The 23,029-nt window shown below is 39.8% G+C and overlaps 1 long non-coding RNA gene across 1 annotated transcript; it reads right to left on the bottom strand.

Moving 5' to 3' along the window:
* Positions 1-11,227: 11,227 nt before the first annotated feature.
* LOC121137449 lies at positions 11,228-18,120 on the bottom strand. Its single transcript, XR_005874679.1, has 4 exons — positions 18,092-18,120; positions 16,477-16,714; positions 12,358-12,494; positions 11,228-11,516 (listed from the first exon to the last, which is right to left on the bottom strand). It is a non-coding gene; the product is annotated as an uncharacterized LOC121137449 (long non-coding RNA).
* Positions 18,121-23,029: the final 4,909 nt, after the last annotated feature.

Raw genomic sequence — 23,029 nt, forward strand, 5'->3', positions numbered from 1 at the left:
TACTTAAATTTTGAAGTCAATGCATTTTTAAAATATATAAGTTGGATTGATCCAGCAGCATTTATTTTAGCATTTGTTGCTATTTCCTCAGCAGTCAAACAATTCAAAGACAACACAATAGCACACAGTATCCAGACTCTCTGTGTACTTTCCAACTTTTCGGGGCTTTTTTATTACTCTATTTCTTTTACTATTTTTTTCTCTTATGAGACAGGGTTTCTTTGTTTACTTTTGCCAGCCCTTGAGTTTAGTCTGTAAACCAGGCTGACGCTGAAATCACTGAGATCTGTGTGCCTCTGTCTCCCAAGTACTGGGATTAAAGGCGTGTGCCACCATCACCCAGCTTCTACCTTCCTTCCTTCCTTCCTTCCTTCCTTCCTTCCTTCCTTCCTTCCTTCCTTCCTCCCTCCCTCCCTCCCTTCCTTCCTCCTCTCTCTCTCCCTCCCTCCCTCCTTCCTTCCTTCCTTCCAACCACTTTATCTTGTTTCCTTGTCTCTCCCAAGCCTATGTATATTTTTAAACACACTGTAAATCTCTAGAGATGCTTCTTCATCTGAATCTGTCTTTACTGTAAATCTTTGCCTTTCATCTGCTAAACAATATTGCTAAAATTAAAGTAGATGTTTTAGCAGCTTTCTTTCAAAGATGGTGGGCATAAGTTTACTGCCAGCACTGGGAGCCGTGTTCACTGCCTTGGTCTATGCTTCCATTAAGCACCATGCTGCTGTCTTGGAGATGTAGTCACTGCCACCACAGCTGCTCGTACACACCATTCAATTGTTAGCAGGGTCCCTTAAAAGAATCATGCAGTTTTTCCATTTCTGCTAAGTCAGGAAGAATACCTTAAAGGAGCCTAGCGAGTCTCTGCTTGTCTCTAGCAAAACAGAGCCCACCTGAGAAAATGTTGCTACCAAGAAGCTGTGCTTGTCTGTTCTTTTGTTTCTAAAATCCCTTTTTAAGCTTTTGTCAAGTTTTAAGTGGAAATTCTTGCCATATGTTGCTGGTGCCATTTTTTAAAAATTTATTTTAGAAACACTCTTATTTACATATCCGATAATTCCCCCATTTCCTCACCCTCCCATCCTCCCATGCTTCCCACTGAGCCCCCAACCCACCCCTCACCCACTCCTCAGGGATAGTGAGACCCTCCAGGGGGATCATCAAAGTCCATCACATCATTTGGGGGAGGGCCCAGGTCCTCCTTTCCACATCTGGGATACAATAGTATCCATCCTTAGGGAATGGGCTCCCAAAGTTCATTTGTGACCTAGGAATAAACCCTGGCTCCACTGTTAGAGGTCTTGGCCTCCTAGCTGGTACCCACATTCAGAGGGCCTGGTTTGGTCCAATGCTGGTTCCCCTGCTTTACAACTAGTGTCTGCGTGCTCTCATTAGGTCTGTTTAACTGTTTCTGCGGGTATCTCCAGTTCCATCTTGGTTCATTTGGTCATCTCTCCTCCCTCTCCACAACTGGATCACAGGAGTATGGCTCAGTACTCAGCTGTGGGTGCTTGTCTCTGCTTCGATCAACTACTGGGCCAAGCATCTAGGAATGGTAACCAAGGTAGACATCAATCTCATTAAGGGGAAGGACATCAAAGACAGGCTCTCCGCCACTGCCTAGATTCTTAGTTGGGGTTATCCCTGTGGATCCCCTACTATTTCCTCTGTGCCAGACCTCTCTCCAAACCTTACTGGCTCCCTTTATCAAGGCATCTCCTCTATTCCTCCTCTGTCTCAGTTCTCCTGTTCCCCTCCGCCCTTATTCCCTTCTCCCATTTCCATCTCCCTCCTCTCTCTCTCCCCATGCTCCAATTTGCTCAGGGGTTCTTGCCCCCTCCCCTTCTTTGGAGGACCATGTGTTTTTCTCTTGGGGTTCTCCTTTCCTAGCTCTTCTGGTGGTTTGGATTGTAGGCTGGTAATCATTTGCTCTATGTCTAAAATCCATATATGAGTGAACACATACCATGTTTATCTTTTTGTGACTGGGTTACCTTGCTCAGGATGATTTCTTCTAGTTCCATCCATTTGCCTGTGAATTTCAAGATTCCATTGTTTTTTTCCACTGAGTAGTACCACATTTTCTTCATTCATTCTTCAGTTGAAGGGCATCTAGGTTCCTTCCAGGTTCTGGCTATTACAAACAATGCTGCTATGAACGTAGTTGAACAGATGTCCTTGTCATATGAGTGTGCATTCTTTCAGTATATGCCCAGGAGAGGAATTGCTGGATCTTGAGGCAGACTCACTCCCATTTTCCTGAGAAACTGCCATACTGATTTCCAAAGGGATTGTACAAGTTTGCACTCCCACCAGAAATGGAGGAGTGTTCCTCTTTCTCCACATGCTCTCCAGCATAGACTGTCATTTGTGTTTTTGATTTTAGTCATTCTGGTCAGTATAAGATGGTATCTCAGAGTTGTTTTGAGGTCTTTCACTTGTTTGATTAGTGTTACTCCAAGATATTTTATGTTCTTTGTGGGTATTGTAAGGGATGATATTTCTATGATTTCTTTATCAGACCATTAATCATCTGTATTTAGTAGGACTACTGATTTTTTTGAGTTAATTTTGTATCCTGTCATTTTGCTGAATGTATTTATCAGCTATAGGAGATCCCTGGTAGAGTTTTTTGGGTCACTTACATAAACTATCATATCATCTGCAAATAGTGAAAGTTTTACTTCTTCCTTTCCAATTTGTATCCCCTTGATCTCCTTTTGTTGTCTTATTGCTCTTGCTAGAGCATCAAGTACAATAATGAAGAGACATGGAGAGAGTAGACAGACTTGTCTTGTTCCAGATTGTAGATGAATCATGTTGAGTTTCTCTCAGTTTAGTTTGATGTTGACTGTTGGTTTGTTATATATTGCTTTTATCATGTTTAAGTATATTCCTGTTATTCCTGACTTCTCCAAGGCTTTTATCATGAAGGGGTGTTGGATTTTTGTCAAAGGCTTTTTCAGCATCTAGTGAGATGATCATGTGGTTTTTCTTTTTCAGTTTATTTATATGGTGGGTTACATTGATGGATTTTCGTATGTTGAACCATCCCTACATCCTTGGCATGAAGCCTACTTGATTATGGTGAATGCTTTTTCTGATGTGTTCCTGGATTCTATTTGCCAGTATTTTGTTGAGTATTTTTGCATCAATGCTCATGAAGGAGATTGGTCTGTAATTCTTTATCTTAGTTGTGTCTTTGTGGTGCTTGGGTACTAAGGTAATTTTAGCCTCATAAAAAGAGTTTGGCAATATCCCTTTTGTTTCTATTGTTTGGAACTGTTTGAGGAGTACTGATATTATCTCTTCTTTTAATTTCTGGTAGAATTCTGCACTGAAACCATCTGGTCCTGGGCTTTGGTTGGGAGACTTTTGATGACTGCTTCTATTTCATTAGGGGTTATAAGTCTATATAAATTGCTTATCTGTTCTTGATTTAATTTTTGTAAGTGATATCTATCCAAAAAATTGTCCATTTCTGTTGCACCCTTCCCCCATGGGGGTCTGTTAATCACTTGTGACTAGGAGCTTTTAACAAAACACTTCTCATCCCCTTCTCCCAGTAAGGCCTGCATACAAGTTCCTGTTTAGTGTCCATCCTTATTGTCTGGGAACATAGACTTCTGACCTTGCTGTTTTTCCACCATACCTGCCTTTGGTATATAAGGCTCCACCCTTGTTAAAACAAACACCATTCTCCTTGTAAGAATGAGCCCCTGTCTTTGTCTTCATTTACATCTTTAGCCCTTCACCTCTGGTCGTTGTGAAGTAGTGTAGCACTGTAGCCACGAACGCTAGTATTACTATTCTCCAGTTTCTTCATGTGGGCACTTACTGCAATGAACTTTCCTCTTAGCACTGCTTTCAAAGTGTCCCATAAGTTTGTTCATGGTGTGTTGTGTCTTCATTCTCATGAAATTCCAGGAAGTCTTTAATTTCTTTTTATATTTCTTTCTTGACCCAGGAATGGTGCAATTGTGCATTGTTCAATTTCCATGAGTTTTCAGGGTTTCTGTGATTTGTGTTGTTGTTGAATTCTACCTTTAAAGCATGCTAGTCTGATAAGATACAGGGGGTGTTATTCCAATTATTTTGTATCTGTTGAGGTTTACTTTATTGTCAAGTATGTGGTCGATTTTAGATTAGGTTCCATGTGGAGCTGAGAAGAAGGTATATTCTTTTATGTTTGGATGGAGTGTTCTATAGATGTCTGTTAACTCCAATAGGGTCATAACTTCTGCTAGTTCTTTTGTTCTTTGTTAAGTTCCTGTCTGGTGGTTTTGTTTAGTGGTGAGAGTGGGGTGTTAAAGTCTCCTAGTATAAGTGTGTGAGGTTTTATGTGTGATTTGAGCTTCAGTAATGTTTCTTTTATGAATGTGAGTGCCTTCATATTTGGGGTATAGATGTTTAGAATTGAGACTTCATCTTGATGAACTTTTCCTATGATGAATATGAAATTCCCTTCTTCATTTCTTTTGATTGATTATAGTTTGAAGTCTAATTTGTTAAATATTAGGATTGCTATCCTAGCTTGATTTTTGGGTCCATTTGATTGGAAATCTTTTCCCAAGTCTTTACTCTGAGGTAAAGTATGGTTTTGATGTTGAGATGTGTTTCTTGTATGCAGCAGAAGGATGGGTTCTGTCTTTATATCCATTCTCTTAGCCTGTGTCATTTTATAGGCAAGTTGAAACCATTGACATTGAGGGATATTGACATCCATTGATTGTTGATTCTTGTTTGTTTTGGATTTATTGGTGCTATTATGTGTGGATCCCCTCCCCTTTTTTCTTCTGGACTACATAAAGTTGGATTATCTATTGCCTGTTGGGGAAGTCCTGTGTATTTGTCAATAAAGCGCTGCTGGCCAATAGGAATCTAGATAGGTGGGACTAGGAGTCCAGGAGAACTCTGGGAAAGAGAAACACAAGAGTCGAGATGTAATGCCATGGGGTAGGAAGCCTGGAAACTTCTCTGGTAAGAGACATACTTAGATTAACAATTATGGGGTAATTACTTAAGTCAGAGCTAGCCAGTAAGAAACAAGCAAGGCCAACAGCTTCATAATTAATATAGCCTCCTGTGTGTTTATTTGGGACTGATGCGGCTCTAGAACCACGCTGGCGGGAAAGCTTCTCTCAAAGAAAAGGCTTCCTTTTACAAATGGTGTCAGAAGTGGGATTCCCTTTACAATTGCCAATGGATTTGTGGGTGTAGTTACCTTAGTCAGGTTGGGGTTTTCCTTCCAGTACTTTCTGAAGGGCTGGATTTGTGGATTTTTTTTGTTGATATGAATTGTTTAAATCTGGTTTTGTCATTGAATATCTTGTTTTCTCCATCTATAGTAATTTAAAGCTTTGCTGGATACAGCAGTCTGGCCTGGCATCCATGTTCTCTTAGTATTTGTAGAGCATCTATTCAGGACCTTCTGGCTTTCAATGAAAAGTTTCCATTGAGAAGTCGGTGTCATTCTGATAGGTCTGTCTTTATATGTTACTTGGCCTTTTTCTTTTGCTGCTCTTAATATTTTCCCTTTATTCTATAGGTTTGAGGTTTTAATTATTATTTGGCAAGGGAACTACTTTTTGTGGTCCAGTCTATTTGGTGTTCTGTATGCTTCTTGTATTTTCATAGGCATATCCTTCTTCAGGTTGGGGAATTTTTCTTCTATGTTTTTGTTGAATATGTTTTCTGTACCTTTGAGCTGTATTTCTTCACCTTCTTCCATATCTATTATTCTTAGGTTTGGCGTCTTCACGGTGTCCCATATTTCCTGGATATTTTGTGTTAGGGATTTGTTGGACTTATATTTTCTTGGTCGATGACTGTATATCCTCTAGTGAATCTTTATCACCTGAGATTCTCTCATCCATCTCTTGTATTCTATTGGTTATACATACATCTGTAGTTCCTAATCACTTATCCAGCTTTTCCATTTCTAGCATCCCCTTGTTCTGTGTTTTCTTTATTGTTTCTGTTTTAACTTTCAAGCCTTGAACTGTTTGAGTTGTTTCCTTCACTTGTTTGGTTGTTTTTTTCTTCACTCTCTTTAGTTTCTTTAAAAGATTTGTTTATTTCTTGATATTTTTGGTTTGTCTTTCCCTCTATTTCATGTATTTTTGTTTGTTTTTTCTTGTATTTCTTTAAGGGATTTTCTCATTTCTCCTTTGGGGGTCTCTATCAACTTCATAAAATAATGTTTAAGATTCATCTCTTCTGCTTCATCTGTGTTGGGCTTTTCAGGCCTTGCTGGTGTGGAGTCTCTAGATTCTGGTAGTGTCATATTGGTCTTTCTATTGCTGAGTGTGTTCTTATACTGTCTTCTTCCCATCCCTTCTTTGAGTGGGTGCAGGTGGGGTCTCTCTGTCTCCTCTGGTCTCCCTGTGGCGTATGTGGGCCAAGGCTTCAGCTGCAACTTAGATGGTTTGGTTTCTCCTAGTATTCTCCACACTCAAGCAGAGTTCAGTGGGCAGAGAGGGAGCCAAGAGTGGGGTGTGGCAGGACTCAGGTCTTTCCTGTCTGAGCAGGTCCACTCAATTCAAGGAACAGGCCCAGGAAGATCGAGGGAGGGGGTGATGGGCAGGATTTGGGGGCTGAGAAGAGCCCATACTCACCTGAAGTGGAGCTGGCGCCATTTTGCAAAATGTGGTTTTTCTCTGGCCCTGCTAGATCCCACTGCCCTTCTCTGCCCAGAAGAAAAATGAAACACTATGTTGGTTAAATTTGTTGGCTGGCGACTTGGGCTTCTTATTCTTAACCCATAACTACTGATCTATGTATTACCTTGTGGCCTTATTTTACCAGAGAAAAGGTCTTGGCCCCTTACTCCATGCTTATATATGAGTGGGTGTGATGTATAATATATATATATATATATGTATGTACATATATATGTATGTATATATTAGTAAGTGTGGAAGGTATATATATATGAGTGGTAAGTGGGTGTGGTATGTCATATGGATATATAGAATATATATGCATACATATAGTATATTAGTGAATGTGAAGATTTCTGTATATGAGTGGGTGTGTGGCATATATATATATATATATATATATATATATATATATATGCCTACATGTCTACCTGCCTGTATGTGTGTTTAGAACTTGAACTGTTTTTTGAGGCCCTCTTTTGTTGTTTACAAAACAGGATCCTGGTTTCTTTTCTTTGTTTATTTGGAGAAAGGATCTCACATATCTCAAGCTGGAGTGGAATTTAATATGTAGTTGGGGATGACCATGAACCACCTCCAAGTGCAGGGATTACAAGTGTGTACTTGGTTTAGAATGAATTTACTATGTAGCCAGGAATGATCCTTGTCCACCTCCCAAGTTCTGGGATTACAGGTGTGTCCCTAATACACCTGGTTTAGAGTGAAACATCCGTTAATATCAAGAAGGGCCTCCTGATTTACTCATGCCCACTGAAAACACGTGGTAATCCCATTCAAAATCCTGCTAAAGGAAACGTCTGTGTCCCAGACATGTCAAACAAATGAATACATTTACAGTAGCTTGATAGTGTGATGCTAAGCTCTATGCCAGGACCTGACATTTTAAAGATGGCACCAAAGAACCAGCATGTCACAGCAGTATCTTTTGACATCCATTTCCAAAAGCTTGCCCTAATATATTTATTACATGTTTAATGCCTCGGATAACCCGCTGTTCTTGCTGCTGTGGAGACTGGCCTGACAAGGGAGCCATTCCATTTACAGACGTACTGAGAAGTGTGGTGTTCCTGAGGGTCTGAGTCCCTTGCTCTGCTCCAAATGGCTCATTTAAATGAGAGAAAATATCACTTAGAAAGAAAAACCAAAGCCAAAAAAATAGATAAATAAATAAATAAATGAAAAGGAAAAGAATCTCTTGTTGTGGAAGCAGTGGTAGTGTGGCCTGTGGAGTCACGAGTCACGCACTTAACCCTGTAGTCCATACATCTTTACCTGTGTTTGTTGCTATGAGTTATTGGTCTGGTTCAAGACCTCTGACTTCTGCTACATTGTAGATAATGGGCCTCACCGGGCTCCTCTTGGATATCCGGTTGTTGTCCTGTGTCAGTTTTGGATCTGTAGGTTTGTCCCCTTCACATGCTCCAACAGTTCATAGATGTGGTAGATGTTGGGGTGTGCGAACTCACAGCCCTGTTTCTGGGCCTGGGTGGTAGCTGGGTTACCTGACACCTTGTGAGGTGGCAACACACAGTTTAAGAAGTTTCATACTAAAGTGTTGAAGCTGGCCCTGGGAACATGATGGTAGTATAGCATTCAGGAACATTAAGAAGTTTCTAAAAGTACAGTGACCAAAAAAAAATTAAAAAGCAAATGCTCAAGGACTCCACGGTGTTTGTGACAGCATTCACTGTCATTGCACAGCACAGCAACCTCGGTTCTGAATACAGAGCATGCACGGGGCTTCAGCATTAGCATATCTTAGGTTATATTGTATTTGTTACTTTTGGGTTGGGAGCCGGAGTTTGCATGGGCAGAGAGTAGAAGTGAGGGCTGGGAGATGAGTGGGATCAGTATGCATGATGTGAAATCCATGGAGACTCAATAGAAGCTGAGAAAAAAGTCTCACAGTTTCATTAATTAATTCTTCTTTCGCATCTTTTAAAGTATCATGCAACCCTTTCAGGGACACAGTTTAAACTTCAGAAAACCAAATGTCAGGGTTTATTTTAGAAATAAATGTGGTAACTGGGCACACATAAGCAGACCAGTATTTTTTACAGAACTAGGGATAGTGGCCATATACAGCAAGCATTAGCATGTGACACTAAAATTTGATTTTCAAGTCCTACAAAGTGCAATGTGGTACCCTGAGGGAGGAGGGTATTCCATTGGGGCGGGCCTGCATTTTGCAGGCATTGGCAAACATTTTGGTCTTACATCACCATCCTTACTGATGGTCACCAAACAAGAGAATTTCACTCTGGAAGAAGAAAGGGCTAGAAGTAAAGATTTGCTAAGATTGGTTGTGGCAGTCAATCTAATCTTACTCTTTTGTAGAGGAAGTACAACTCACCTTCCATATTGCTTTATTATGTTCCCTTCTCAATACAGTTGAGTCATTAATACCACATACACACTTCCTATTTCATTTGACTTTAGTGTTAAGACTAAGCCAATATCAAACATTATGGATTTGGTACAATTTTCACTGTTGTTTCATTGAATGATGGATGGTGAACCTAGGTACAATGCTGTGAGTCACTGTGTGATCTTGCTTTCCATTGCTGTGATAAACACCATGACCTAAAACTACTTGAGGAGGAAAGGGCTTCTCTATCTTAGCTGTCCCAAACACAGGCTTATTAGGGAAAGTCAATGCAGAAACTCAAGCAGGGCCAGAACTTGGAGGCAAAAACAGAAGTAAAGACCTTAGAACATAGGTTTTCAAACTTCTTAATGCTGTGGTTCCCTTATAAAGTTCTCATGTTGTGCTGACACCCAACCATAAGATTATTTTTGCTGCTACTTCATAACCATTTTTTGCACCTCTTATGAATCCTAATGTAAATATCTGATATGCAGGATATCTGATATGTGACCCACAGGAGGTTGTGGCCACAGCTAACACTGCCCATGGACATCAGATGCAGTAAGACCATGAACTCAGACATACCCTTCTGCAGCAGCTCGGGTCTAGATGTCACCATGATTTTGGTGGCAGCACAGACCACCTGGATCAGCATGGCCCTTGGACACCAACATGACTCCGGGTAGCAGCCCATACCCCTGGCATCTGCATGACCTTCAATGGTATCAGGAATCACAGACATCAACAAAGACCCTGACTGCAGTAGGGTCACAGACAGTAGCCCTGGCCCAGATGACACCATGGCCCCATGTGACAGTGCTGGCAACTCAAACAGGCATGGCACCTGTGGTGGCACAACCCCTGAACACTATCATGGTCACAGACTATGGCTTAGACCTTTGGTGGCAACAGGAGCCACAGGACATCAACACAGACCTTAGCTGTGGCAGGACAATGGACCCAGACATGATCTCCAGAAGTAGTCCATGCCAGGATGTTAGCAGGACCTCAGGTAGCAGTACAGGCCACCAAGATCGACATGGCTCCCAAGGCAGTGTGGCCCTTGGACACCATCATGGTCCCCCATGGCAGCCCAGACTACCGGCCTCCGCATGACCCTCAGTTTAGGGAGCCACGCACAGGAATTCACATTCTTTCAAACCCAGGAAACAACTAGTTGATTTTTTTGATTCCTCTATAAAGTTTCCAGATTATCATAACTGGTATAAAGTTTGTTGACTGGAGAGGAATGGCACAGAAGATTTCAAAATTGATATAGGTTTTGCTGATCAGAAGAAAAGAAAAATAAGAATCCTACTGAAATTAGGATTATAATTGATAGATTTTCTTTTAATGTGCCTGGAGAAATCAACATAAATTTACATGTTTCATCTAATCAGTAAAGGAGCAAAAGGGAGACTGTAAAGTAGCAACAGGACTTGAAGAGCCAACCACAGGTAGACTCACCTTCACCTGGAGGGCTCCTGATACTTGGGGAGTCCCATTTGTTTCTACTGGTGTGTATGTGTGTAACTCTTGAGTAATTGATTACAAAATATATCAGACCACCCTAATTTTTCTTTCAAGTTTGCACTGTTGACTTCAGTTGAGAGTTGGTGCAATACTAAATGAGACTCAAGTGCTGAGAAGATGAAATGAACTACCTAATGTCTTGGGGGTCAGGATTTGGGATTCTAAAATGCTTTTGCCCTGCTGAGGCACAGTTACTGAGACTTGGGGAAAGTGTTTGTCTGTCTATTATTTGGGTTTTACTCTGTGAAAAATAGAAAATAATAAAGTCTACCCTTAGATTCTAGTATTTGATGTACAGACTTTAAATGGTTTATTCTGTTGAATGTGAATATTTAATATGACTGAAAACCTACATAGTATATGGGAATGGGAAAATGACTTGATGATTAAAAATGTTCTCAAGTTTATTTCCTAGAACCCATGTGGGGTGGTTCATAAATGTGGGCAATTCATCTCTAGGGACTCCAACACCTTTTTGGGGACCTTCAAGTACTGCTTCAAGTAGCGCGCGCACACACACACACACACACACACACACACGAATAAAATTTAAATCTAATATAATAATATATATTAATATAAAACAAAACATAATAAGCCCAAACCAGAAGATCTGCAAAAAGGAAATATTTTATTGTTGTGATACAAGTTCTTCTAAACCTCCACTGAACAATGGAACAAAAGCTTATAACAAATAATACATCTGTGCCTGATTTATTCATAGCAATTTTACTTTAGTGGCTGTGACAAAGGAATTTACATGTAATAATGTTGAATTCTTCAAAATACTTGAGATCAAACAAAATAGGTTCCTAGGACTGTATGTTTTCCAATGTTGAACAAGGTCCACCATTGTGTCTGCAGTGCTGAAGAACTGGATCACTCCAGCAGATCAGTTGGTAGTCACAGTGGGTGGCTTCTGGCTGTGTCACCTAAAGTAGGGACACACAAGCAGGAAGTAGTATGCCTAGTGATTATGCATATCATCTACTGGCTCATTAACACTTAACTTGCAAAACACAATGGGGGAACAGCAATAACTTGGATCAGATAAGAGCCACATTGAAGAAATTACACCCCTCAGTTGGCCTAGCCTCAGCTGGCCTCTAGGCAAGTCATGCAATATTGTCCTGATTAATGGTTAGTGTCAAGGGCTCAGCCCATTGTTGGTGGTGCCTCCCCGGGCAGGTGGTCCTAGAGTGCATAAAAGAACAAGGCTAGCAAGACAGTGGGAAGGGTTCCTCCATGGTCTCAGTTCCGCTTCCTGCATCCTACTTCCTGCTTGAGTTCCTCCCCTAAGTTCCTGCAATAATGGACTGTGATTAGCACGTGTGAGCCAAAAACATTATTTTTTTCCCAGGCTTCTTTTGGTCATGGTGTTTTATTATTGCAGTAAAAACCAAACTTGTACATACAGTTCACTTTAAAAGAGGGAGAGAAGGGTCATGTCAAGAGGTAACATTCTCCCTTCATGAAATAACATGAATCATCTTTGACATATCTGTTTGTTTGGGTACTGAAAAAACATCTGGGGTCAGTCAAACACTTGCCTTTTACTGGATTACCTCAAAATAATAGACTATGTAACACATTAGTAGTAATTACTCTCGATGGTTCTGAGGGGTGGGGATTGAACCCAGAGTATACTCCACGCCAGACTAATGCTCTATCTATTACTCATGGTTGTTAACTTTTACTTTTCCAATTATAATTTCACAGTTTCTCTTTCCTATTCATCAATGTCAATGGTATTATCTCAGAGAATGGTATTACCTCAGAGAATATAGCATTGGTGATGTAAAATATCCATAAACCTTCTCAGCGTTGTGCCATGTGCATAGTGACAGCCTCTCTATCAGTATTACCAGCCCAGCACACATGTGGACACCTACATGTGGGTAGAGATGTTCCTGTAAATAATATATTTTATTAGTAGCCAAATCAGACTAAATTAGGCAGCTAAGGACTACGCACTATGTGGTTTGTCTACAATGACCATAAGAGGTGCATCTGTAGAGACAGAAAGTATATTAATGCCTGCCAGGGGCTGGAGGGGCTAAGAAAAGCTTACTAATGAGGACAAAGTTTCCTTCCACAGGGATGAGAATGTTCTGGGATTAGATCAGATATGGGGTTGCATAACGTTATGAGAACTGAAGAGGTGCTTAAAGTGGTGTGTTTTATGTCACCTGCATTTTATCTCAATAAGAGCTCATGATCTGTTTCAAAGTTTGAGATATTCATATATAAAATATGTATGAAAATGGAAAACAGTCAATGCTTCTCTCTTTTCAAAATTATCTTCATTATACCCACAGACATTTGCTTTTGTTTACCATGAGCAATTGGTTATATTCTTTTATAAGCAGCTTTGCAACATTGCTTCTTTAAATTCAGTCTCATACTTCTTGTTTGTCTACTGTGTTCTATGTGTCTCATTTACCAGATTTCATTCCCTATGGTAATATGGCTCTTTATCTTCAAAATGTGGGGTCTATTCTACTTAAGCTAAAGACCTTGATGTTTCATAAAAGTTTCTAAAGATATAACCAAGTTGAAATCATTTCAAGGTACACCATAACATCCAAATTTCTACCACCAGCATTTACCCTGCTGCTGATATACCTGCTCTAAAATGCACATATCTGCTTATCCATCAGATCAATTAAAGCCAAAAGCAGTCTTTAATCTTGCTTGGTGTCTTGATAACACTTGATCTTGGTTATAATTATGACTAAAATCTTTGCCATTTTTTTTTACCATGGGCTTCATCTCTCTTTAAATTTTTGGTCAGTGAGCAGATAATATGCATCTGTGGAGGGAGTGCTCATCCCTTAAAGGGATGTCTATGTTACACTCGCTCCTCTTATGGCTCAGAGATCACCACGGAAAAGGGGGCATAAAGATTTTAAGAGCAAGAGGTGGTGGGTGACGACAGCAGAACAGTGTATTCCAGAACACCGAGAGGGACATTGCACATAGGAACTCACAGTAACTGGATTATATGTTCGAGACCTAAACATGGCCAAGCAGACAAAATCTCAATATGATTAGGGAAGGGTGTTACAGAGCTCCACCCCTAGCTGAGGAGATATGGAAAATTGATAGCTGCTGGGACAGGGAGAGCCTGGGTCTCTTCAGGGATGAGCTACCTAAGTTCCAGTAGATTGCCCTGCATTTGTGCACACTCTGGCAAAATAAGTGTCCTCTTTTTAAAAGAAGAGAACATTTAAGAGTGGGAGTAAATAGCAGTGTGGGCTATGACAAAAATTGGAGGGGAGGGAATTGAGGTAGACTTGAGCAAGAACACATTATACTATGCATATATGAGATTCTCAAACAAAACTTCAGATTTACAAAGTACATTTCTATTTATTCTTTAGGAACTATACATTTATATTGTATTTCCATCATATCTACTCTCCATTCCAGCTATCTCCATTATTGTCAGTTGATTTCTTGATGATAGCCATTGTGGCTGAGGAAAGGTGAAATTCCAAACAAAGCCTGTCTGACGGTCAGAGAGTAGGAGCAAATCACTGCCACCCCTTACCTCATCGTCTCCACAGACAAGAGAGTAAGTTCCTGTTTCTCCCTGTTTATATTCTGTTTCTGCCCAGCTACCTCACTTCCTTTCTGTCTCACAGACCTCCAGATCTCTATGGTTAGCTAGTGGCAAGCTCCATTCTGAGCTTCAGAGATGGTCACACAAGATATCACCACAAGTTTTAAATTGCATTTCCCTATTGGCTAATGATACTGAACATTTAAAAAATGTTTATTATCTATTTTCATTTCTTCTTTTGAGAATACTGTGTTCAGGTCCATAGGCCATTTTGATGTTGTTGTTAGTTTGATTAGGTCTTTCATTTTCTTGATGCTTAGTTTCTTAAGTGCTTTGTATGTTCCAGATAGCAATCCTCCATCAGATGTTTAGCAGGTAAAGATTTGCCTCCATGATGTGGGCTACCTCTTCAGTTGAGTGAAAGTTCCTTTTGCTGCATAGAAGTTTCTGGTTTAATAAAATCACATTTGTTTATTGCTGATATTATTTCCTAAGTCTCTGGGTCCTGTTTAGAAATTCCTTCCTATAAAGCATTTGACACTTCCAAACCTCACGTCATCTCCCACATTGATTGCTGTTTAGTTTCCGTTCATCTCAAAGATTACTCTTTCCTGGGACTATTTGTGGTTTTGCGCCAATTCTTACACGTTTACATTATAACCCACATTCTGTAGACTGGTTTCATAATCTGCTTGATGTTGCTCAATCCAACTACCATTCAGTGACTCACATACTTCTATTTGATTATAAGGTTTGTGATTCCAAACCTAGTACCTACTCTTCCATGCAGCATCACAAACTCATACTCTCTCCCACCACCTGCCCGTGCTTTGTCTCACACTGAGCAGGTCATCTTTGCCAATTTATATCACAGAAGAAATAAAGTACAGCATACATTGAAGAATTTAGCAGTATACAAGAAGAGGTGGTCCCAATACCTTCTTTTTGAGAGCTTATCAAAAAAGCAATACAATAAAATAATTTATAGTCAAATTACAATTTACTGACCTGAATCTATGAAAGTGAATAATGAGTAAAATATACTTTCTAAATGGAGAGGCTAGAGAGGGATGTCCCAGTAGTTAAGAATGCATGCTATTACTCTTCCAGAAGACCTGAGTTCAATTCTTAGTACTCACACTGGAGGGTTCACAGGCCAGTGTGGTTGGCTCCAGAAGGTCTGACGCCCTCTTTTGCCCTCCACAAACACCTGTGGTTATCTGTATACTTCCTCCCCCACCCCAGCACACATAATTAAAATTGAAATAAAGTATCTAAAAAATATCCAGGTTTGGCTGAATTCAGTTTTTCCTTGGTATCACCCATTGGAGTCTGATTATTGTTTGTCTTTCTTACTCTACCCACAGCCTGTCAAAGACCTAGCATCGTGCTTGGCATGAAAGGCAACATAGAATCATTCTTCCCAATTTGTACTCCACTACAAGAGTCAAACTGACAATTAGATATCCCATCCCAAACCAGATTTTTACCACCCATAAAAAGAATAAAACAAATGAACAGCTTAGAAAGGGTGGCAATTCTTCTCCAGGGATCCCAAGTTGCCCAACAGCCTCTATAAAATGCTCTCATTTTGCCTTCTGGCTGAGAATGACCTCACAGTGGCAGGCAACAGCGGGGTTATGTATAGAGCATTGCTCTCAAAGCAGGCTATCTGGGTTTAGGGCTCTTAGCTATTTATTTTCCCTTAGTCACTAAAAGAGAGCAAATGCACATAGTTGCCTTCTACTTTCCAAATAAGCCCAGCCTGTGTAGCCATAAATTCTCTCTTTATTTATAATAAACAATCTAGATGACCAAGTACATACTGTTAAAAGCTGTTTCAGGATATCTTTGGCTGCTACTAAACTCAATCATGGTTGGAGACTATTTGCTAAGAGGTCTGACCAAGGCCAGCTTTTATGGGCTTAGAGAACCATAACCCTCTAAAGGATAGTATGATTGATTTTTGAAAGGCAGGCCCTCCAAATAGACATTGCTTCTCATTTGAGTCCATGGTATTTTTCTTACCATTCTGTTGTTATTCTTTATAAAGTCTCTGCACCTCACTTTTTAAAAATGTTATGCAGAGCAGAGATGCCTAGAAACACCTAACTTATTTGTTTTGCAATAGAATCCATGCCACTTGTCTGGGAGGAGTGAGGGAGGGGTAACCAGTAATCAGGATATATTGTATGGAAAAAAATCTATCTTCAACAAAACAATGATAAAATTGGGATCAGTCCTCAGTTTCTACAGTTCTATCAATTCTTTATCCTGGATGCATCTTTCAAATCTGAGTGAAATCTATAAATTTCTTGTTCACTTACTCTAAATGTTGATGACTAGATGAAGCTCAGAGCTGCTTGGCAAGACTTGGTTCAAATTTTAGATTACACCTTTCTTCTTATTTTCCCACCACGCTGAGGGAACAGCCATCATTTGGAGCACATCTGGTCCTGGTGAAGGAACTACCAGCTACAGACCTAGAAGAACCAGTGGTGAATTCCATTCCATTAAAAGCCTGGATCTAAGAAATCAGATGGATGAGGAGACCAAGGTTCCAATCTGCCAATAGTAGAGAGAATGAATTATCCCTTCCTCCATCATTTGCTTCTAATTTTATTACATTTATTCAATCCTTCATTTTTTTTCTTTGTGTATGTGGGTACTCATGCAGGAGGTCAGAGAGAAACTTGTAGGATTCTGCTATCTTTTCCTACCATGTGGGCACTGAAGATAGAATACAAGGCTTCAGGCTTAGCTGAAAGGTCCTTACCCACTGATCTACCTTATGTTCCACCCTTTGCTTCTATTCTGGCCTGAGGTGACTAGATGATGCCCAGCTCAAGGATACAACAATTTGTCTCTCTAATCCATGGTTAGAATGATAATTTCATCTGGAAACATCTTCAGGACACACCCAGAATAATGCTTAATCAAATATCTGCATCCGCCTTTGTTCTGTTATATTTATTTTCAAAAAGCATCTTTATAGTGAGGACATGGACTCACATAGGCCAGGTACCTGGAAGCAGGAGTTGATGCAGAGGCAATAGAGGGGGCTGCTTACTGGTTTGCTCTCTACAGCTTGCTCATCCTGCTTTCTTATATAACCTAGGACCATCCAGTTCAGGAACGGTCCCACCCACAGTGAGCCCTGCCCTTCCATATCAATCACTATTAAGAAAATGACCAACAGGGTTACCTGCCTACAGCCTGGTCTTATGGTCTTATTTTCTCAACTGTGACTTCCTCCTCTCTGATGACTGTAGCTTGTGTCAAGTTGACATAAAATGAGTCAGTGGAGGTGACATGGTTCTGCCATTTCTATATTGCATTTCCCTTAGCTGACTACAATATGTCATCACCTTGCACTGCTCCCTCCAGTCAATTGTGCAATAAATAAATAGCTACTAGTGATCAAACAGGAAATCCTTACCTGTGACTATAAATTAGAGTGTATTCCCTAAATTTTCTCCTACTATTTTTAGGTTATCAATCTTATGATGTGATCCTCTATTTGCTGTTGAGTTTTATACAGGGTGAAAAATAAGGAACTGGTTTGATTTTTTATGTATATTGGAATTCAAGTTTTCCATCAACATTTGTCAAAGATTTTGTCTTTCCTCCCGTGTATATTTCTGGTATCTTTGTCAAGGATCGGGTACTGGTGGCTGAGTAGAGTTATAGCTATTCTGTTATCTGTGTGTCTGGTTTTGTGTCAGTGTCATGTCATTTTCAATACTATGGCTTTGTATTAAAATTTGAAATCAGGTAGAATGGTAACTCCAGCACTATCCCCTCAAGAGGATAATATAATTCTAAACATATCCACTCCAAACATAGCTATGCACAGTTTCATGAAACAAATACTATTAGATACAAAGTTATAAATTAACCCCAACACAGTAATTGTAGGTGACTTCAAAGTCACACTCTCACCAATAGATGTGTTATCCAGTAAAAACAAGAGAAACACTGGTGTTGAATGACATCATAAATCAAACAGACCTGCAGATGGCCATAGAACATTCCACTCAGACAGTGCAGAATACACATTCTACCTAGCATCACATGGAACTTTCTCTAAAACAACTGAAAATTTAGGACACAAAGTGAGTCTCAACAAATATAAGACTCCTGTAACAATTTCTTGTAGTGTACAACACCACAGTGGAATAAAGATAGACATAAAGACTGGGTAGAAATTGCCTCTGGATATGTTTTTGGTGAGAGATAGCACCTAAAATAAAGGAGGTGACAGATGTTGATCTTGATTGTCTACCGTAAGTAGATGGTACGACCGCATTTCTAAGAAGGTCATGCATTTGGTCAGGAGACAGAGAGATCAGTCTTGGGCTGACCAGGAAATTCTCCTTGCTAACTGTCTTTCACAGTGCTGGAAGGTTATATTCAGGCTTCTGAGACAAAAAGACACCATTGGTTTTAACCAGCTGTGAAATCTGATGGCTACAATACCAACATGCTTCTCAAGGTTTACCCTCTAGGGCAATAATGACACAACTGTTATAGGGAGATCCAACTGATTTCTTGATTGAGTTTGAGACCTGTTCTGTAGGAGGGAATTCATGTCAAGTAATGTAAATTTGATCTGATAAAACTTTACAATCATCTTCAATGAAGCTTCTGAATTTCATCAAAATATATGCTCTGAGAAAATTCAAATGACATCTTTCCTTCATCTTCAAAAATGTGTTTTTATTACTTTTTATGTAGAAAAAAGCAGTGTTTCCTGGAAGTCAAATTCATTAACATGAGATCCTGTTACAAGCCATCTCCAGGAATCCCATCTAGCTTCATTTAGTAGCTTAAGCAACTTCTTGATGTTACTATTCAATATTCTAACAGATATGACTGTGGCCACAGGCACACCCAGGAAGCCAATATTGACTGTGAGTCTTGGCATCTGTCCCAACATTAGAAAAGCTATTGCTTTTCTATATGCTCTATGACCTCAATTCTCCAATGGCTCCAAGAAACAACATTGGCAATTCAAGTTGCTTAGTTGTTTTGAGTCATAGAGGCAAAAATGACAGCTTACAAACCCATTCTATGTCACAGATGAAAATTAAAAAGAAGTTTAACTTTATAAACTTTTTAAAGGTAAACATCATGTTGAGGAAAAACAGTTGTGACCATAATCAGAATAAGAGGTTGCTACTTGATTTTGAAATAAATTTATTCATTTATTTTACATCCTGGCTGCAGTTTTCCTCCCCTCCTCTCCTTCCAGTCCCTCCTTCCCCCACCCCCTTCTGTCCTGACCCCAATCTACTCCCCCTCCATTTCTATTTAGAAAAGGGCAGGTCTCCTATGAGTATCAACAAAACATGTCTTAACAAGTTGCAGTAAGACTAAACATCTCTTACTGCAACTTTATAAGATACTTGATTTTTATTTCATTCATTTTTTTTTACTTGAGCAATCATAGCAAGCTTCCAAGCAAGCATGCAAAGTAAACAAAGAGCTTCTTGAAGCCAGGGGTAATCAAAAGTGAGTTCTTCAATATTTGTAGTTTACAGAAATCTCTTAAAATCAATTGAGTCCTAAACTGATTCCTTAAATATATCTTCATCTAAATGATCTTGAGTTTAGTGTTGACATTCAGATATTTTTCTTCTGTATGGTATGAACTAGGATATAATTTCAAACTTTACCATATGAAATGATCACTTATCAATAACTGAGAATGAATTGCTAATCAAATAATAACTATCAATTAAATAATGGTTTACATGGCACAAATTCACTATTTTATCTCTTCTTTTTCATCTTTCCCATTACCGTGTGTCTGTAACAAAAGGAAGCAGATTTAGATTTATCAAAAAATAAAGGGGAAAGTTTGTTGCTTCAGTTTAATAATTGGTAGGCTCTCTCCAAAGAATGTCACACTTAATGCTGCATGTCCTCTGGGCTTTGGGAATAATGTTTAATTGCAGATGGTAGCCTTCTTGATAAGACACCTATTGTAGGTGTTATATTTTAAACAAGAGGCTTCTCTGGTTTTCCTTTATGTGTCTCTAGTGCATAAAGTTTAGGCAAATATTTATAAGTCAAGCAACAGACAGCTTTGTGCCAACAGGTTGCTAACTTATCTATTCTACAAGTTACAACCAGATTTGAAGTTCAAGTTACTTCATGTTCAAATTTTTATTTACTCTTGCTATCTGATATTATCTCATCTTTAAATTATTTTATAATTAATGGGTAGTAATTCATTATTTTCACCTACTTGAATTTGTTGTTGAACTAGCCTTGAGAGAAGTACTGACTAATACACTAAGCTTTTAACAGAAATTAAACTTTTTAGTCTAACATGCATCTTTGAGATTCTGCCTCAAGCTCACTCAGTCTGTACAAAGTGTGAAGGGGTAACTAATATGTTGGCCAACCCCTTGTCCCATAAAAACTCATTGTATAACCAAACATGTTGAAATTCCTATCAAAAAATCAACTCTCTACATCTGGACATGGTGAGATTGCCACACAGCTTAGTAGTTCAAAGTCAGCTTGGGGCTACATAGCAATTTTGGTCTAGAAAGAACGAAGCAGGGTTAGGGGGAGGCTCTGGAAAAAGTGCCTGCAGGGCAAGCATGAGGATCTGAGTTGGAATCCCAGCACCCACATAACAGCAAGTGCAGTGGTGCATGCCTGTAACCCCAGCACTATGTGTGCAGAGACTGGCAGACGTGCAGTTTCCTGGGGCTTGCCAGTCAACCAGTCATGACTAAATGACAACTTCATGTTGAGTGAGAGACCCTGTCTCAAGAAATAAGGTAGAGAATGGGAGAGGAAGATATCTGAAGTTGATACATTCAGAGGTGAAGACATAGAGGGAGGAAGAGAGAGAGAGAGAGAGAGAGAGAGAGAGAGAGAGAGAGAGAGAGAGAGAGAGAGAGAGAGAGAGAGAGAGAGAGAGAGAGAGAGAGAGAGAGAGAGATTAGGTTGAATACACAGGAACAACAAGAGTCAAAGTCACCCCTTTTCTGTTCTGTTTTGGCTGGGAATTGGAGAAGTTCTTGACAGTGTGTCCTGATACTTTAGGTAGCCATGTGCTTTCTTTTGATTGCTACCCAGCTCTGTCCTAAGCCATCCTGAGCACACAAAGGGAGTGCAGATGGAGTTAATAGAGCTGCAGAATTTCTGAGGCTATCTGCAGGGCAAAGTGTGTCTGAGACACCAGGGCTGCTTTGGCTATGTGGCTCATGCTTCCAGAAAGAGTAATGGAAACATTAAAGAAATTTAGACACTTGTAGAAATGACCTGGAAATCTACAGTGACAAGTGACCTAGCTATTCATCCTCTGTCCAAAACTGGTCTCCACATTCATACTCCTGTCCCCAGACAACTGCAGAAAACTAGGATGAAATGATAGGAGACTGGACACTTCTATTTCTACAGTAAAAAAGTCTTCAGAAATCCTATCTTTGAACAATTGAACCAGCCTTTCTTTTTCCTCCCTTTCTTCTAATTTTATTTTTCAAAAAATACATTCTGGCTTTTGGAGATGAAGTCTTCTATAGCCAAGGATGATCTTAAATACCTGATCCTCCTGCCTCTAACCCTCAGGTGCTGGGTTTACAGGCAGGTGTCAGCACACCAAGCCTATGCCATGGAACCTTGATCCATTTTTTTTATGGTTGACCTTCTTGAGGAACTCAAGAAAAAGTCAAAGTTAACTTCAGTGTATGGATGTCACACACAGCTTCTATGTGAAATTTCTGAGGTTTCCCTGTGGCTTCTTCTCCTTTAAAAGAGGGATGTGCAGAACTTTCCCGACCAGCAGCCAAGGGTGGAGGATGGAACCCCTAAGGGACAGTGGGGAGGTTTGTGATAATAGCGGGACTTGAGAAAAGGCGAGAAGAAACACAGGTGCCACCCCTGCCCATTCCTGAAATGCTGTCCTATGGGGTCTTTTGACACCGTCAATGACTCCTTACTGTGTTTTCAGCAGAGGTGGAAAGTCGCTTCCTTTCCTGAGATGTGGCTGATATGAATGCCTTCAGAAGAATAATACTTTAGAAACACTGTGTAGCTAGTTCAAAAACACAGCCAAGACCACGATGGAGCTTCTTATCTGTCTAAGGTGAATGGCATCTTTGGATACAAGAAGAATCTTCTCCGTTTTTGATGGAATCGGAGATTTACGCAAATAGGAATGCAGTTGCTAACCCTCTTGAGAAACAGATCGAATGTGGAACTGAGTCTTATCAGATGATGCTGAATAGTCATTTGATTTTCTCTGATTTAGACCTTCAATAGAAAAGCAGCCAGAGAACCAATACAGAAAACCCATTGACTCAGGAAACGCAGACATGACTCCTGGAAGCACGCTATGAGCAAAGAAAATAGCTACTTTAAGCACCCGATAAGTGATGTTAGATATTATATTAATTTTCTGCAAATGCAAAATTTGTCTTTTATAAGAGTATGTGTGTGTGTTTGTGTGAGCATGTGTGTGTGTGTGTGTGTGTGTGTGTGTGTGTACCCTTGTATGTGTGTGCCCAAGGAGACCAGAAGAGGGCATCAGATCCCCTGATGCATTTACAGGAGGTTGAGAACCCTCCTCTCTCCCCCAACTTGGGTGCTATGTACTCTGGTTTTGGATGAGTAGTTTCTTCAGCCACACAATTCCAATAAACAAGGTTAACTAAAATTTCTGTTGCTCTGAACTTGAATTGGGAGTGTCACAGTTTTGATTATTTAAAATGGATAGAAAAGAATGTGAGCATACACACGTGCACACAAACACATATGCACACATGTTTGAATGTTTGGTATCCAGAAAGGAACAAGTGACTAGAGGAGGCAGGTTTTTGCTCAGGAAAATTAATTTCCTTGTGACTCTTAATTAAAAAT

Source organism: Mesocricetus auratus, unplaced genomic scaffold (genome assembly GCF_017639785.1).
Source record: "Mesocricetus auratus isolate SY011 unplaced genomic scaffold, BCM_Maur_2.0 Super-Scaffold_100691, whole genome shotgun sequence".
NCBI lineage: Eukaryota > Metazoa > Chordata > Mammalia > Rodentia > Cricetidae > Mesocricetus > Mesocricetus auratus.